The sequence below is a fragment of the Canis lupus genome, chromosome 34 (assembly GCF_048164855.1).
Source record: "Canis lupus baileyi chromosome 34, mCanLup2.hap1, whole genome shotgun sequence".
In the NCBI taxonomy this organism is placed as follows: Eukaryota; Metazoa; Chordata; class Mammalia; order Carnivora; family Canidae; genus Canis; species Canis lupus.
In genome coordinates, this window is record NC_132871.1 from 31,179,687 (window position 1) to 31,197,297 (window position 17,611).

A 17,611-nucleotide genomic window follows, 5' to 3' on the forward strand; every position below is an offset into this window, starting at 1 on the left:
TTTCGATTCTTTTTGATTCGATTCGATTCTTTTCCATTCGATGATTCGATTAGTTTCGATTTTTTCGAATCGTTTCAATTCGATTCAAATTCTTTTCTATTCGATTTGATTCTTTGCTATCTATTCGATTCTTTTCGATTCGATTCGATTCGATTCGTTTCGATTCCATCTTTTTGATTCGACACGATTCGATTCGAATCTTTTCGATTCGATTCAACTCAACTCAGTTCTTTTCGATTCGATTTTTTCGATTCGATTCTTTTCAATTCGATTCAAATCGATTCATTCCAATTCAATTCTTTCCGATTCGATTCGATTCTTTTCGATTCGATTCGATTCTTTTAATTCGATTCGAGTCTTTTCAATTCGATTCAATTCGATTCTTTTCAATTCAATTCTTTTCGATTCGATTCTTTTCGATTCGATTCGATTTGATTCTTTTCGAATTGATTCGTTTCGATTCGATCTTTTTGATTTGATACGATTCTTGTCGATTCCATTAAATTTGATTCGATTCCTTTCAATTCAATTAGATTGTTTTCGAGTCGATTCCAATCAATTCGATTCTTTTCTATTCGATTCGATTCTTTTCATTTGATTTGATTCTTTTCGATACGATTCGATTCGATTCCATTTGATTTTTTTCGATTTGATTCGATACGATTCTTTTCATTTCGATTCAAATCGATTCTTTTCGATTCTATTCGTTTCGATTCGATTCGATTCCTTTTCTTTAGATTCGATTCTTTGCGATTCGATCCTTTTGGATTCGATTCGATTCTTTTCGATTCTTTTCGATTCGAGTCTTTTCGATTCGAATCGATTCGATTCTTTTTGATTTGAATCAATTCTTTTTGATTCAATTCAATTCTTTTCCATTCGATTCGATTCTTTTCGATTCGATTCTTTTCGATTCGATATTACTCGATTTGATTGTTTTTCATTTGACTCGAATCTTTTCTATTCTATTCATTTCAATTCTTTTCGATTCGATTTGATACGATTAGATTTTTTTCGATTGGATTCGATTCAGTACGTCGATTGTTTTCGATTCTATTCAGTTAGATTCTTTTCAATTCGGTTTGATTCTTTTTGTTTCGGTTTGATTCTTTTTGATTCAATTCTTTTTGATTCGATTCAATTCTTTTCATTCAATTTGATTCGATTCGATTCTTTTCGTTTCAAATCGATTCATTTCGATTTGATTCTTTTCTATTCGATTCGATTCAATTCAATTCGATTCGATTCTCTTCGATTTAATTCAATTCGATTCTTTTCGATTCGATTCCATTCGATTCTTTTCGATTCAATTCAATTCGATTCTTTTTGTTTCAATTCGATTCTTTTTGATTCTATTCTTTTCCATTCGATTCGAGTCTTTTCTCTTTGATTCGATTCTTTTCGATTCGATTCCTTTCGATTCAATTTGATTCTTTTCGTTTCGATTCTCTTCTTTTCTATTCTATTCGATTCACTTGTTTTTTATTCGATTCGATTCAATTCTTTTCATTCCAATTTGATTCGAATCGACTCTTTTCGATTCAATTCCATTCGGTTTGATTCTATTTGTTTCGATTTGATTCTTTTGGATTTCATTAGATTAGATTCTTTTCGATTCGATTCGAATATGTCATTCAATTCGATTCGATTCGGCTCGTTTCAAATCGATTCGTTTCGATTCGATTCTTTGCTATTCGATTTGATTCTTTTCGTTTCAATTTGATTCTTTTCGATTCGATTCAATTCGATTCAATTCTTTTCAGATCGATTCGACTCTTTTCAATTTGATACGATTCGATTCTTTTCGATTTGATTCGACTCAATGCTTTTCGATTCAATTCGTTTCGATTCTTTTCGATTCGATTCAATTCGAGGCTATTCGGTTCTTTTCGATTCCATTAAATTTGATTTGATTCTTTTCTACTCAATTAGATTCTTTTCGATTCGTTTCCATACAATTCGATTCTTTTCGATTCGATTGTTTTCGATTCGATTCAATTTTCTATCAATTCGATTAGATTCTTTTCATTTCAAATCGATTCTTTTCGATTCGATTCAATTAGATTTTTTTGATTCGATTAAATACAATGCGATTCTTTTGTTTCAATTCGATTCTTTTTGATTCGATTGTTTTCGATTCGATTCGATTCAATTCTTTTCATTTCGATTCGATTCATTTCTATTCAATTCTTCGATCTATTCAATTTTTTCGATTCGATTCTTTACGTTTCGAGTCGATTCCTTTCGATTCGATTCTTTTATAATCTATTCAATTCATTTCTTTTCGATTCGATTCAATACAATTGGATTCTTTTCGATTCGATTCCTTACCATTAGATTCTTCTCTATTTGATTCAATCGATTCTTTCGATTCAATTAGATTCGATTCTTTATGCTTTGATTCGATTCGATTCTTTTAATTTCGATTCGATTTTTTTTTCGATTTGATTCTTTCGATTCGATTCGATTCTTTTCACTTCGGTTCGTTTCTTTTCAATTCGATTCGAATCTTTTCGATTCTATTGGATTTGATTCAAATCTTATCGATTTTATTCGATTCAATTCTTTTCTATTCAACTCGATTCTTTTCGATTCGATTCGATTCGACACTTTTCGTTTCGATTCGATTCTTTTCGATTCGATTTGATTCTTTTCATTTCGATTAGATTCTCTTCGATTCGATTCTTTTCGTTTCGATTAGATTCTTTTCGATTCGATTCGATTCAATTCTTTTCACTTCGACTCGATTCTACTCGGTTCATCTCGAATCGATTCGATTCTTTTTGATTTGATCTATTCGATTCTTTTCGATTCAGTTCGATTCAATTCGATTCTTTTCTATTTGATTCGATTCTTTTCCACTCGATGTGATTTGATTCGTTTTCATTTTTTCGATTTGTTTCAATTCGAATCTATTCGATTCTTTTCGTTTCAATTCGATTCGATTCTTTTTGATTCAATTCCATTCGATTCGAATAGATTCGATTCTTTTCGATTCGATACGATTCGATTCTTTTCGATGCGAATCAATTCGATTCGATTCTTTTTTATTCGATTCGATTCGATTCTTTTAGATTTGATTCGATACGATTCTTTTCTATTCGATTCTTTTCGATTCGATTCGATTCTTTTCGATTCGATTCGATTCGATTCTTTTCAATTTGATTCGTTTCGATTTGAATCTTTTTGTTTTGATTTGATTTTCTACAATTCGATTCTTTGGATTCGATTCTTTTTGATTTGATTAGATTCGATTCATTTCAATTCAAATCAATTCAATATGATTCGATTCGTTGCAATCTGATTCGATTTTTTCGAATCGATTTGATTCGATTCGATTAGTTTCGATTCGACTCGATTTGATTCGATTCGATTATCGATTCAATTCAATTCCAATTATTCTCAATTCGATTCGATTTGATTATTTTTATTCAATTCTATTATTTTCGATTCGATGCGATGCGATTCGATTCGATTCTTTTCGATTCAATCAATTCGATTTGATTCTTTTCAATTCGATTTGATTCTTTTCGATTTGATTGCATTCGATTCAATTGTTTTCGATTCGATTTGATTCTTTCGATTCGATTCGATTCTTTTCATTACGATTCAATTCAATTCGATTCTTTTTGATTCGATTTGATTCTTTTCGGTTCGATTCGATTCTTTTCGATTCGATTCGATTCGACACTTTTCGTTTCGATTCGATTCTTTTCGATTCGATTGATTCTTTTCGTTTCGATTAGATTCTCTTTGATTCGATTCTTTTCGATTCCATTTGATTTGATTCTTCTCCATTCGATTCGATTCAATTCTTTTCGAATCGATTCGATAAGATTCTTTTCATTCGATTCAATTCTGTTCGATTCTATTCTATTTGATTCGGTTCAATTCGATTCTTTTCAATTCGATTCTATTCGATTCTTTTCATTTTGATTCGATTCTTTTCGATTCAATTCTTTTCGACTTGGCTTGATTCGATCATTTGGATTCGATTTGTTACATTACGATTCAATTCTTTTCGATTCTGTTCGATTCGATTCTTTCGATTCAGTTCGTTTCGATTCTTTTTGATTCGATTCGATTCTTTTCCATTCGATGATTCGATTAGTTTCGATTTTTTCGAATCGTTTCAATTCGATTCAAATTCTTTTCTATTCGATTTGATTCTTTGCTATCTATTCGATTCTTTTCGATTCGATTCGATTCGATTCGTTTCGATTCCATCTTTTTGATTCGACACGATTCGATTCGAATCTTTTCGATTCGATTCAACTCAACTCAGTTCTTTTCGATTCGATTTTTTCGATTCGATTCTTTTCAATTCGATTCAAATCGATTCATTCCAATTCAATTCTTTCCGATTCGATTCGATTCTTTTCGATTCGATTCGATTCTTTTAATTCGATTCGAGTCTTTTCAATTCGATTCAATTCGATTCTTTTCAATTCAATTCTTTTCGATTCGATTCTTTTCGATTCGATTCGATTTGATTCTTTTCGAATTGATTCGTTTCGATTCGATCTTTTTGATTTGATACGATTCTTGTCGATTCCATTAAATTTGATTCGATTCCTTTCAATTCAATTAGATTGTTTTCGAGTCGATTCCAATCAATTCGATTCTTTTCTATTCGATTCGATTCTTTTCATTTGATTTGATTCTTTTCGATACGATTCGATTCGATTCCATTTGATTTTTTTCGATTTGATTCGATACGATTCTTTTCATTTCGATTCAAATCGATTCTTTTCGATTCTATTCGTTTCGATTCGATTCGATTCCTTTTCTTTAGATTCGATTCTTTGCGATTCGATCCTTTTGGATTCGATTCGATTCTTTTCGATTCTTTTCGATTCGAGTCTTTTCGATTCGAATCGATTGGATTCTTTTTGATTTGAATCAATTCTTTTTGATTCAATTCAATTCTTTTCCATTCGATTCGATTCTTTTCGATTCGATTCTTTTCGATTCGATATTACTCGATTTGATTGTTTTTGATTTGATTCGAATCTTTTCTATTCTATTCATTTCAATTCTTTTCGATTCGATTTGATACGATTAGATTTTTTTCGATTGGATTCGATTCGGTACGTCGATTCTTTTCGATTCTATTCAGTTAGATTCTTTTCAATTCGGTTTGATTCTTTTTGTTTCGGTTTGATTCTTTTTGATTCAATTCTTTTTGATTCGATTCAATTCTTTTCATTCAATTTGATTCGATTCGATTCTTTTCGTTTCAAATCGATTCATTTCGATTTGATTCTTTTCTATTCGATTCGATTCTCTTCGATTCAATTCAATTCGATTCGATTCTCTTCGATTTAATTCAATTCGATTCTTTTCGATTCGATTCCATTCGATTCTTTTCGATTCAATTCAATTCGATTCTTTTTGTTTCAATTCGATTCTTTTTGATTCTATTCTTTTCCATTCGATTCGAGTCTTTTCTCTTTGATTCGATTCTTTTCGATTCGATTCCTTTCGATTCAATTTGATTCTTTTCGTTTCGATTCTCTTCTTTTCTATTCTATTCGATTCACTTGTTTTTTATTCGATTCGATTCAATTCTTTTCATTCCAATTTGATTCGAATCGACTCTTTTCGATTCAATTCCATTCGGTTTGATTCTATTTGTTTCGATTTGATTCTTTTGGATTTCATTAGATTAGATTCTTTTCGATTCGATTCGAATATGTCATTCAATTCGATTCGATTCGGCTCGTTTCAAATCGATTCGTTTCGATTCGATTCTTTGCTATTCGATTTGATTCTTTTCGTTTCAATTTGATTCTTTTCGATTCGATTCAATTCTTTTCAGATCGATTCGATTCTTTTCAATTTGATACGATTCGATTCTTTTCGATTTGATTCGACTCAATGCTTTTCGATTCAATTCGTTTCGATTCTTTTCGATTCGATTCAATTCGATGCTATTCGGTTCTTTTCGATTCCATTAAATTTGATTTGATTCTTTTCTACTCAATTAGATTCTTTTCGATTCGTTTCCATACAATTCGATTCTTTTCGATTCGATTCGATTGTTTTCGATTCGATTCAATTTTCTATCAATTCGATTAGATTCTTTTCATTTCAAATCGATTCTTTTCGATTCGATTCAATTAGATTTTTTTGATTCGATTAAATACAATGCGATTCTTTTGTTTCAATTCGATTCTTTTTGATTCGATTGTTTTCGATTCGATTCGATTCAATTCTTTTCATTTCGATTCGATTCATTTCTATTCAATTCTTCGATCTATTCAATTTTTTCGATTCGATTCTTTACGTTTCGAGTCGATTCCTTTCGATTCGATTCTTTTATAATCTATTCAATTCATTTCTTTTCGATTCGATTCAATACAATTGGATTCTTTTCGATTCGATTCCTTACCATTAGATTCTTCTCTATTTGATTCAATCGATTCTTTCGATTCAATTAGATTCGATTCTTTATGCTTTGATTCGATTCGATTCTTTTAATTTCGATTCGATTTTTTTTTCGATTTGATTCTTTCGATTCGATTCGATTCTTTTCACTTCGGTTCGTTTCTTTTCAATTCGATTCGAATCTTTTCGATTCTATTGGATTTGATTCAAATCTTATCGATTTTATTCGATTCAATTCTTTTCTATTCAACTCGATTCTTTTCGATTCGATTCGATTCGACACTTTTCGTTTCGATTCGATTCTTTTCGATTCGATTTGATTCTTTTCATTTCGATTAGATTCTCTTCGATTCGATTCTTTTCGTTTCGATTAGATTCTTTTCGATTCGATTCGATTCAATTCTTTTCACTTCGACTCGATTCTACTCGGTTCATCTCGAATCGATTCGATTCTTTTTGATTTGATCTATTCGATTCTTTTCGATTCAGTTCGATTCAATTCGATTCTTTTCTATTTGATTCGATTCTTTTCCACTCGATGTGATTTGATTCGTTTTGATTTTTTTCGATTTGTTTCAATTCGAATCTATTCGATTCTTTTCGTTTCAATTCGATTCGATTCTTTTTGATTCAATTCCATTCGATTCGAATAGATTCGATTCTTTTCGATTCGATACGATTCGATTCTTTTCGATGCGAATCAATTCGATTCGATTCTTTTTTATTCGATTCGATTCGATTCTTTTAGATTTGATTCGATACGATTCTTTTCTATTCGATTCTTTTCGATTCGATTCGATTCTTTTCGATTCGATTCGATTCGATTCTTTTCAATTTGATTCGTTTCGATTTGAATCTTTTTGTTTTGATTTGATTTTCTACAATTCGATTCTTTGGATTCGATTCTTTTTGATTTGATTAGATTCGATTCATTTCAATTCAAATCAATTCAATATGATTCGATTCGTTGCAATCTGATTCGATTTTTTCGAATCGATTTGATTCGATTCGATTAGTTTCGATTCGACTCGATTTGATTCGATTCGATTATCGATTCAATTCAATTCCAATTATTCTCAATTCGATTCGATTATTTTTATTCAATTCTATTATTTTCGATTCGATGCGATGCGATTCGATTCGATTCTTTTCGATTCAATCAATTCGATTTGATTCTTTTCAATTCGATTCGATTCTTTTCGATTTGATTGCATTCGATTCAATTGTTTTCGATTCGATTTGATTCTTTCGATTCGATTCGATTCTTTTCATTACGATTCAATTCAATTCGATTCTTTTCGATTCGATTTGATTCTTTTCGGTTCGATTCGATTCTTTTCGATTCGATTCGATTCGACACTTTTCGTTTCGATTCGATTCTTTTCGATTCGATTGATTCTTTTCGTTTCGATTAGATTCTCTTTGATTCGATTCTTTTCGATTCCATTTGATTTGATTCTTCTCCATTCGATTCGATTCAATTCTTTTCGAATCGATTCGATAAGATTCTTTTCATTCGATTCAATTCTGTTCGATTCTATTCTATTTGATTCGGTTCAATTCGATTCTTTTCAATTCGATTCTATTCGATTCTTTTCATTTTGATTCGATTCTTTTCGATTCAATTCTTTTCGACTTGGCTTGATTCGATCATTTGGATTCGATTTGTTACATTACGATTCAATTCTTTTCGATTCTGTTCGATTCGATTCTTTCGATTCAGTTCGTTTCGATTCTTTTTGATTCGATTCGATTCTTTTCCATTCGATGATTCGATTAGTTTCGATTTTTTCGAATCGTTTCAATTCGATTCAAATTCTTTTCTATTCGATTTGATTCTTTGCTATCTATTCGATTCTTTTCGATTCGATTCGATTCGATTCGTTTCGATTCCATCTTTTTGATTCGACACGATTGGATTCGAATCTTTTCGATTCGATTCAACTCAACTCAGTTCTTTTCGATTCGATTTTTTCGATTCGATTCTTTTCAATTCGATTCAAATCGATTCATTCCAATTCAATTCTTTCCGATTCGATTCGATTCTTTTCGATTCGATTCGATTCTTTTAATTCGATTCGAGTCTTTTCAATTCGATTCAATTCGATTCTTTTCAATTCAATTCTTTTCGATTCGATTCTTTTCGATTCGATTCGATTTGATTCTTTTCGAATTGATTCGTTTCGATTCGATCTTTTTGATTTGATACGATTCTTGTCGATTCCATTAAATTTGATTCGATTCCTTTCAATTCAATTAGATTGTTTTCGAGTCGATTCCAATCAATTCGATTCTTTTCTATTCGATTCGATTCTTTTCATTTGATTTGATTCTTTTCGATACGATTCGATTCGATTCCATTTGATTTTTTTCGATTTGATTCGATACGATTCTTTTCATTTCGATTCAAATCGATTCTTTTCGATTCTATTCGTTTCGATTCGATTCGATTCCTTTTCTTTAGATTCGATTCTTTGCGATTCGATCCTTTTGGATTCGATTCGATTCTTTTCGATTCTTTTCGATTCGAGTCTTTTCGATTCGAATCGATTGGATTCTTTTTGATTTGAATCAATTCTTTTTGATTCAATTCAATTCTTTTCCATTCGATTCGATTCTTTTCGATTCGATTCTTTTCGATTCGATATTACTCGATTTGATTGTTTTTGATTTGATTCGAATCTTTTCTATTCTATTCATTTCAATTCTTTTCGATTCGATTTGATACGATTAGATTTTTTTCGATTGGATTCGATTCGGTACGTCGATTCTTTTCGATTCTATTCAGTTAGATTCTTTTCAATTCGGTTTGATTCTTTTTGTTTCGGTTTGATTCTTTTTGATTCAATTCTTTTTGATTCGATTCAATTCTTTTCATTCAATTTGATTCGATTCGATTCTTTTCGTTTCAAATCGATTCATTTCGATTTGATTCTTTTCTATTCGATTCGATTCTCTTCGATTCAATTCAATTCGATTCGATTCTCTTCGATTTAATTCAATTCGATTCTTTTCGATTCGATTCCATTCGATTCTTTTCGATTCAATTCAATTCGATTCTTTTTGTTTCAATTCGATTCTTTTTGATTCTATTCTTTTCCATTCGATTCGAGTCTTTTCTCTTTGATTCGATTCTTTTCGATTCGATTCCTTTCGATTCAATTTGATTCTTTTCGTTTCGATTCTCTTCTTTTCTATTCTATTCGATTCACTTGTTTTTTATTCGATTCGATTCAATTCTTTTCATTCCAATTTGATTCGAATCGACTCTTTTCGATTCAATTCCATTCGGTTTGATTCTATTTGTTTCGATTTGATTCTTTTGGATTTCATTAGATTAGATTCTTTTCGATTCGATTCGAATATGTCATTCAATTCGATTCGATTCGGCTCGTTTCAAATCGATTCGTTTCGATTCGATTCTTTGCTATTCGATTTGATTCTTTTCGTTTCAATTTGATTCTTTTCGATTCGATTCAATTCTTTTCAGATCGATTCGATTCTTTTCAATTTGATACGATTCGATTCTTTTCGATTTGATTCGACTCAATGCTTTTCGATTCAATTCGTTTCGATTCTTTTCGATTCGATTCAATTCGATGCTATTCGGTTCTTTTCGATTCCATTAAATTTGATTTGATTCTTTTCTACTCAATTAGATTCTTTTCGATTCGTTTCCATACATTTCGATTCTTTTCGATTCGATTCGATTGTTTTCGATTCGATTCAATTTTCTATCAATTCGATTAGATTCTTTTCATTTCAAATCGATTCTTTTCGATTCGATTCAATTAGATTTTTTTGATTCGATTAAATACAATGCGATTCTTTTGTTTCAATTCGATTCTTTTTGATTCGATTGTTTTCGATTCGATTCGATTCAATTCTTTTCATTTCGATTCGATTCATTTCTATTCAATTCTTCGATCTATTCAATTTTTTCGATTCGATTCTTTACGTTTCGAGTCGATTCCTTTCGATTCGATTCTTTTATAATCTATTCAATTCATTTCTTTTCGATTCGATTCAATACAATTGGATTCTTTTCGATTCGATTCCTTACCATTAGATTCTTCTCTATTTGATTCAATCGATTCTTTCGATTCAATTAGATTCGATTCTTTATGCTTTGATTCGATTCGATTCTTTTAATTTCGATTCGATTTTTTTTTCGATTTGATTCTTTCGATTCGATTCGATTCTTTTCACTTCGGTTCGTTTCTTTTCAATTCGATTCGAATCTTTTCGATTCTATTGGATTTGATTCAAATCTTATCGATTTTATTCGATTCAATTCTTTTCTATTCAACTCGATTCTTTTCGATTCGATTCGATTCGACACTTTTCGTTTCGATTCGATTCTTTTCGATTCGATTTGATTCTTTTCATTTCGATTAGATTCTCTTCGATTCGATTCTTTTCGTTTCGATTAGATTCTTTTCGATTCGATTCGATTCAATTCTTTTCACTTCGACTCGATTCTACTCGGTTCATCTCGAATCGATTCGATTCTTTTTGATTTGATCTATTCGATTCTTTTCGATTCAGTTCGATTCAATTCGATTCTTTTCTATTTGATTCGATTCTTTTCCACTCGATGTGATTTGATTCGTTTTGATTTTTTTCGATTTGTTTCAATTCGAATCTATTCGATTCTTTTCGTTTCAATTCGATTCGATTCTTTTTGATTCAATTCCATTCGATTCGAATAGATTCGATTCTTTTCGATTCGATACGATTCGATTCTTTTCGATGCGAATCAATTCGATTCGATTCTTTTTTATTCGATTCGATTCGATTCTTTTAGATTTGATTCGATACGATTCTTTTCTATTCGATTCTTTTCGATTCGATTCGATTCTTTTCGATTCGATTCGATTCGATTCTTTTCAATTTGATTCGTTTCGATTTGAATCTTTTTGTTTTGATTTGATTTTCTACAATTCGATTCTTTGGATTCGATTCTTTTTGATTTGATTAGATTCGATTCATTTCAATTCAAATCAATTCAATATGATTCGATTCGTTGCAATCTGATTCGATTTTTTCGAATCGATTTGATTCGATTCGATTAGTTTCGATTCGACTCGATTTGATTCGATTCGATTATCGATTCAATTCAATTCCAATTATTCTCAATTCGATTCGATTATTTTTATTCAATTCTATTATTTTCGATTCGATGCGATGCGATTCGATTCGATTCTTTTCGATTCAATCAATTCGATTTGATTCTTTTCAATTCGATTCGATTCTTTTCGATTTGATTGCATTCGATTCAATTGTTTTCGATTCGATTTGATTCTTTCGATTCGATTCGATTCTTTTCATTACGATTCAATTCAATTCGATTCTTTTCGATTCGATTTGATTCTTTTCGGTTCGATTCGATTCTTTTCGATTCGATTCGATTCGACACTTTTTGTTTCGATTCGATTCTTTTCGATTCGATTGATTCTTTTCGTTTCGATTAGATTCTCTTTGATTCGATTCTTTTCGATTCCATTTGATTTGATTCTTCTCCATTCGATTCGATTCAATTCTTTTCGAATCGATTCGATAAGATTCTTTTCATTCGATTCAATTCTGTTCGATTCTATTCTATTTGATTCGGTTCAATTCGATTCTTTTCAATTCGATTCTATTCGATTCTTTTCATTTTGATTCGATTCTTTTCGATTCAATTCTTTTCGACTTGGCTTGATTCGATCATTTGGATTCGATTTGTTACATTACGATTCAATTCTTTTCGATTCTGTTCGATTCGATTCTTTCGATTCAGTTCGTTTCGATTCTTTTTGATTCGATTCGATTCTTTTCCATTCGATGATTCGATTAGTTTCGATTTTTTCGAATCGTTTCAATTCGATTCAAATTCTTTTCTATTCGATTTGATTCTTTGCTATCTATTCGATTCTTTTCGATTCGATTCGATTCGATTCGTTTCGATTCCATCTTTTTGATTCGACACGATTCGATTCGAATCTTTTCGATTCGATTCAACTCAACTCAGTTCTTTTCGATTCGATTTTTTCGATTCGATTCTTTTCAATTCGATTCAAATCGATTCATTCCAATTCAATTCTTTCCGATTCGATTCGATTCTTTTCGATTCGATTCGATTCTTTTAATTCGATTCGAGTCTTTTCAATTCGATTCAATTCGATTCTTTTCAATTCAATTCTTTTCGATTCGATTCTTTTCGATTCGATTCGATTTGATTCTTTTCGAATTGATTCGTTTCGATTCGATCTTTTTGATTTGATACGATTCTTGTCGATTCCATTAAATTTGATTCGATTCCTTTCAATTCAATTAGATTGTTTTCGAGTCGATTCCAATCAATTCGATTCTTTTCTATTCGATTCGATTCTTTTCATTTGATTTGATTCTTTTCGATACGATTCGATTCGATTCCATTTGATTTTTTTCGATTTGATTCGATACGATTCTTTTCATTTCGATTCAAATCGATTCTTTTCGATTCTATTCGTTTCGATTCGATTCGATTCCTTTTCTTTAGATTCAATTCTTTGCGATTCGATCCTTTTGGATTCGATTCGATTCTTTTCGATTCTTTTCGATTCGAGTCTTTTCGATTCGAATCGATTGGATTCTTTTTGATTTGAATCAATTCTTTTTGATTCAATTCAATTCTTTTCCATTCGATTCGATTCTTTTCGATTCGATTCTTTTCGATTCGATATTACTCGATTTGATTGTTTTTGATTTGATTCGAATCTTTTCTATTCTATTCATTTCAATTCTTTTCGATTCGATTTGATACGATTAGATTTTTTTCGATTGGATTCGATTCGGTACGTCGATTCTTTTCGATTCTATTCAGTTAGATTCTTTTCAATTCGGTTTGATTCTTTTTGTTTCGGTTTGATTCTTTTTGATTCAATTCTTTTTGATTCGATTCAATTCTTTTCATTCAATTTGATTCGATTCGATTCTTTTCGTTTCAAATCGATTCATTTCGATTTGATTCTTTTCTATTCGATTCGATTCTCTTCGATTCAATTCAATTCGATTCGATTCTCTTCGATTTAATTCAATTCGATTCTTTTCGATTCGATTCCATTCGATTCTTTTCGATTCAATTCAATTCGATTCTTTTTGTTTCAATTCGATTCTTTTTGATTCTATTCTTTTCCATTCGATTCGAGTCTTTTCTCTTTGATTCGATTCTTTTCGATTCGATTCCTTTCGATTCAATTTGATTCTTTTCGTTTCGATTCTCTTCTTTTCTATTCTATTCGATTCACTTGTTTTTTATTCGATTCGATTCAATTCTTTTCATTCCAATTTGATTCGAATCGACTCTTTTCGATTCAATTCCATTCGGTTTGATTCTATTTGTTTCGATTTGATTCTTTTGGATTTCATTAGATTAGATTCTTTTCGATTCGATTCGAATATGTCATTCAATTCGATTCGATTCGGCTCGTTTCAAATCGATTCGTTTCGATTCGATTCTTTGCTATTCGATTTGATTCTTTTCGTTTCAATTTGATTCTTTTCGATTCGATTCAATTCTTTTCAGATCGATTCGATTCTTTTCAATTTGATACGATTCGATTCTTTTCGATTTGATTCGACTCAATGCTTTTCGATTCAATTCGTTTCGATTCTTTTCGATTCGATTCAATTCGATGCTATTCGGTTCTTTTCGATTCCATTAAATTTGATTTGATTCTTTTCTACTCAATTAGATTCTTTTCGATTCGTTTCCATACAATTCGATTCTTTTCGATTCGATTCGATTGTTTTCGATTCGATTCAATTTTCTATCAATTCGATTAGATTCTTTTCATTTCAAATCGATTCTTTTCGATTCGATTCAATTAGATTTTTTTGATTCGATTAAATACAATGCGATTCTTTTGTTTCAATTCGATTCTTTTTGATTCGATTGTTTTCGATTCGATTCGATTCAATTCTTTTCATTTCGATTCGATTCATTTCTATTCAATTCTTCGATCTATTCAATTTTTTCGATTCGATTCTTTACGTTTCGAGTCGATTCCTTTCGATTCGATTCTTTTATAATCTATTCAATTCATTTCTTTTCGATTCGATTCAATACAATTGGATTCTTTTCGATTCGATTCCTTACCATTAGATTCTTCTCTATTTGATTCAATCGATTCTTTCGATTCAATTAGATTCGATTCTTTATGCTTTGATTCGATTCGATTCTTTTAATTTCGATTCGATTTTTTTTTCGATTTGATTCTTTCGATTCGATTCGATTCTTTTCACTTCGGTTCGTTTCTTTTCAATTCGATTCGAATCTTTTCGATTCTATTGGATTTGATTCAAATCTTATCGATTTTATTCGATTCAATTCTTTTCTATTCAACTCGATTCTTTTCGATTCGATTCGATTCGACACTTTTCGTTTCGATTCGATTCTTTTCGATTCGATTTGATTCTTTTCATTTCGATTAGATTCTCTTCGATTCGATTCTTTTCGTTTCGATTAGATTCTTTTCGATTCGATTCGATTCAATTCTTTTCACTTCGACTCGATTCTACTCGGTTCATCTCGAATCGATTCGATTCTTTTTGATTTGATCTATTCGATTCTTTTCGATTCAGTTCGATTCAATTCGATTCTTTTCTATTTGATTCGATTCTTTTCCACTCGATGTGATTTGATTCGTTTTGATTTTTTTCGATTTGTTTCAATTCGAATCTATTCGATTCTTTTCGTTTCAATTCGATTCGATTCTTTTTGATTCAATTCCATTCGATTCGAATAGATTCGATTCTTTTCGATTCGATACGATTCGATTCTTTTCGATGCGAATCAATTCGATTCGATTCTTTTTTATTCGATTCGATTCGATTCTTTTAGATTTGATTCAATACGATTCTTTTCTATTCGATTCTTTTCGATTCGATTCGATTCGATTCTTTTCAATTTGATTCGTTTCGATTTGAATCTTTTTGTTTTGATTTGATTTTCTACAATTCGATTCTTTGGATTCGATTCTTTTTGATTTGATTAGATTCGATTCATTTCAATTCAAATCAATTCAATATGATTCGATTCGCTGCAATCTGATTCGATATTTTCGAATCGATTTGATTCGATTCGATTAGTTTCGATTCGACTCGATTTGATTCGATTCGATTATCGATTCAATTCAATTCCAATTATTCTCAATTCGATTCGATTATTTTTATTCAATTCTATTATTTTCGATTCGATGCGATTCGATTCGATTCGATTCTTTTCGATTCAATCAATTCGATTTGATTCTTTTCAATTCGATTCGATTCTTTTCGATTTGATTGCATTCGATTCAATTGTTTTCGATTCGATTTGATTCTTTCGATTCGATTCGATTCTTTTCATTACGATTCAATTCAATTCGATTCTTTTCGATTCGATTTGATTCTTTTCGGTTCGATTCGATTCTTTTCGATTCGATTCGATTCGACACTTTTCGTTTCGATTCGATTCTTTTCGATTCGATTGATTCTTTTCGTTTCGATTAGATTCTCTTTGATTCGATTCTTTTCGATTCCATTTGATTTGATTCTTCTCCATTCGATTCGATTCAATTCTTTTCGAATCGATTCGATAAGATTCTTTTCATTCGATTCAATTCTGTTCGATTCTATTCTATTTGATTCGGTTCAATTCGATTCTTTTCAATTCGATTCTATTCGATTCTTTTCATTTTGATTCGATTCTTTTCGATTCAATTCTTTTCGACTTGGCTTGATTCGATCATTTGGATTCGATTTGTTACATTACGATTCAATTCTTTTCGATTCTGTTCGATTCGATTCTTTCGATTCAGTTCGTTTCGATTCTTTTTGATTCGATTCGATTCTTTTCCATTCGATGATTCGATTAGTTTCGATTTTTTCGAATCGTTTCAATTCGATTCAAATTCTTTTCTATTCGATTTGATTCTTTGCTATCTATTCGATTCTTTTCGATTCGATTCGATTCGATTCGTTTCGATTCCATCTTTTTGATTCGACACGATTCGATTCGAATCTTTTCGATTCGATTCAACTCAACTCAGTTCTTTTCGATTCGATTTTTTCGATTCGATTCTTTTCAATTCGATTCAAATCGATTCATTCCAATTCAATTCTTTCCGATTCGATTCGATTCTTTTCGATTCGATTCGATTCTTTTAATTCGATTCGAGTCTTTTCAATTCGATTCAATTCGATTCTTTTCAATTCAATTCTTTTCGATTCGATTCTTTTCGATTCGATTCGATTTGATTCTTTTCGAATTGATTCGTTTCGATTCGATCTTTTTGATTTGATACGATTCTTGTCGATTCCATTAAATTTGATTCGATTCCTTTCAATTCAATTAGATTGTTTTCGAGTCGATTCCAATCAATTCGATTCTTTTCTATTCGATTCGATTCTTTTCATTTGATTTGATTCTTTTCGATACGATTCGATTCGATTCCATTTGATTTTTTTCGATTTGATTCGATACGATTCTTTTCATTTCGATTCAAATCGATTCTTTTCGATTCTATTCGTTTCGATTCGATTCGATTCCTTTTCTTTAGATTCGATTCTTTGCGATTCGATCCTTTTGGATTCGATTCGATTCTTTTCGATTCTTTTCGATTCGAGTCTTTTCGATTCGAATCGATTGGATTCTTTTTGATTTGAATCAATTCTTTTTGATTCAATTCAATTCTTTTCCATTCGATTCGATTCTTTTCGATTCGATTCTTTTCGATTCGATATTACTCGATTTGATTGTTTTTGATTTGATTCGAATCTTTTCTATTCTATTCATTTCAATTCTTTTCGATTCGATTTGATACGATTAGATTTTTTTCGATTGGATTCGATTCGGTACGTCGATTCTTTTCGATTCTATTCAGTTAGATTCTTTTCAATTCGGTTTGATTCTTTTTGTTTCGGTTTGATTCTTTTTGATTCAATTCTTTTTGATTCGATTCAATTCTTTTCATTCAATTTGATTCGATTCGATTCTTTTCGTTTCAAATCGATTCATTTCGATTTGATTCTTTTCTATTCGATTCGATTCTCTTCGATTCAATTCAATTCGATTCGATTCTCTTCGATTTAATTCAATTCGATTCTTTTCGATTCGATTCCATTCGATTCTTTTCGATTCAATTCAATTCGATTCTTTTTGTTTCAATTCGATTCTTTTTGATTCTATTCTTTTCCATTCGATTCGAGTCTTTTCTCT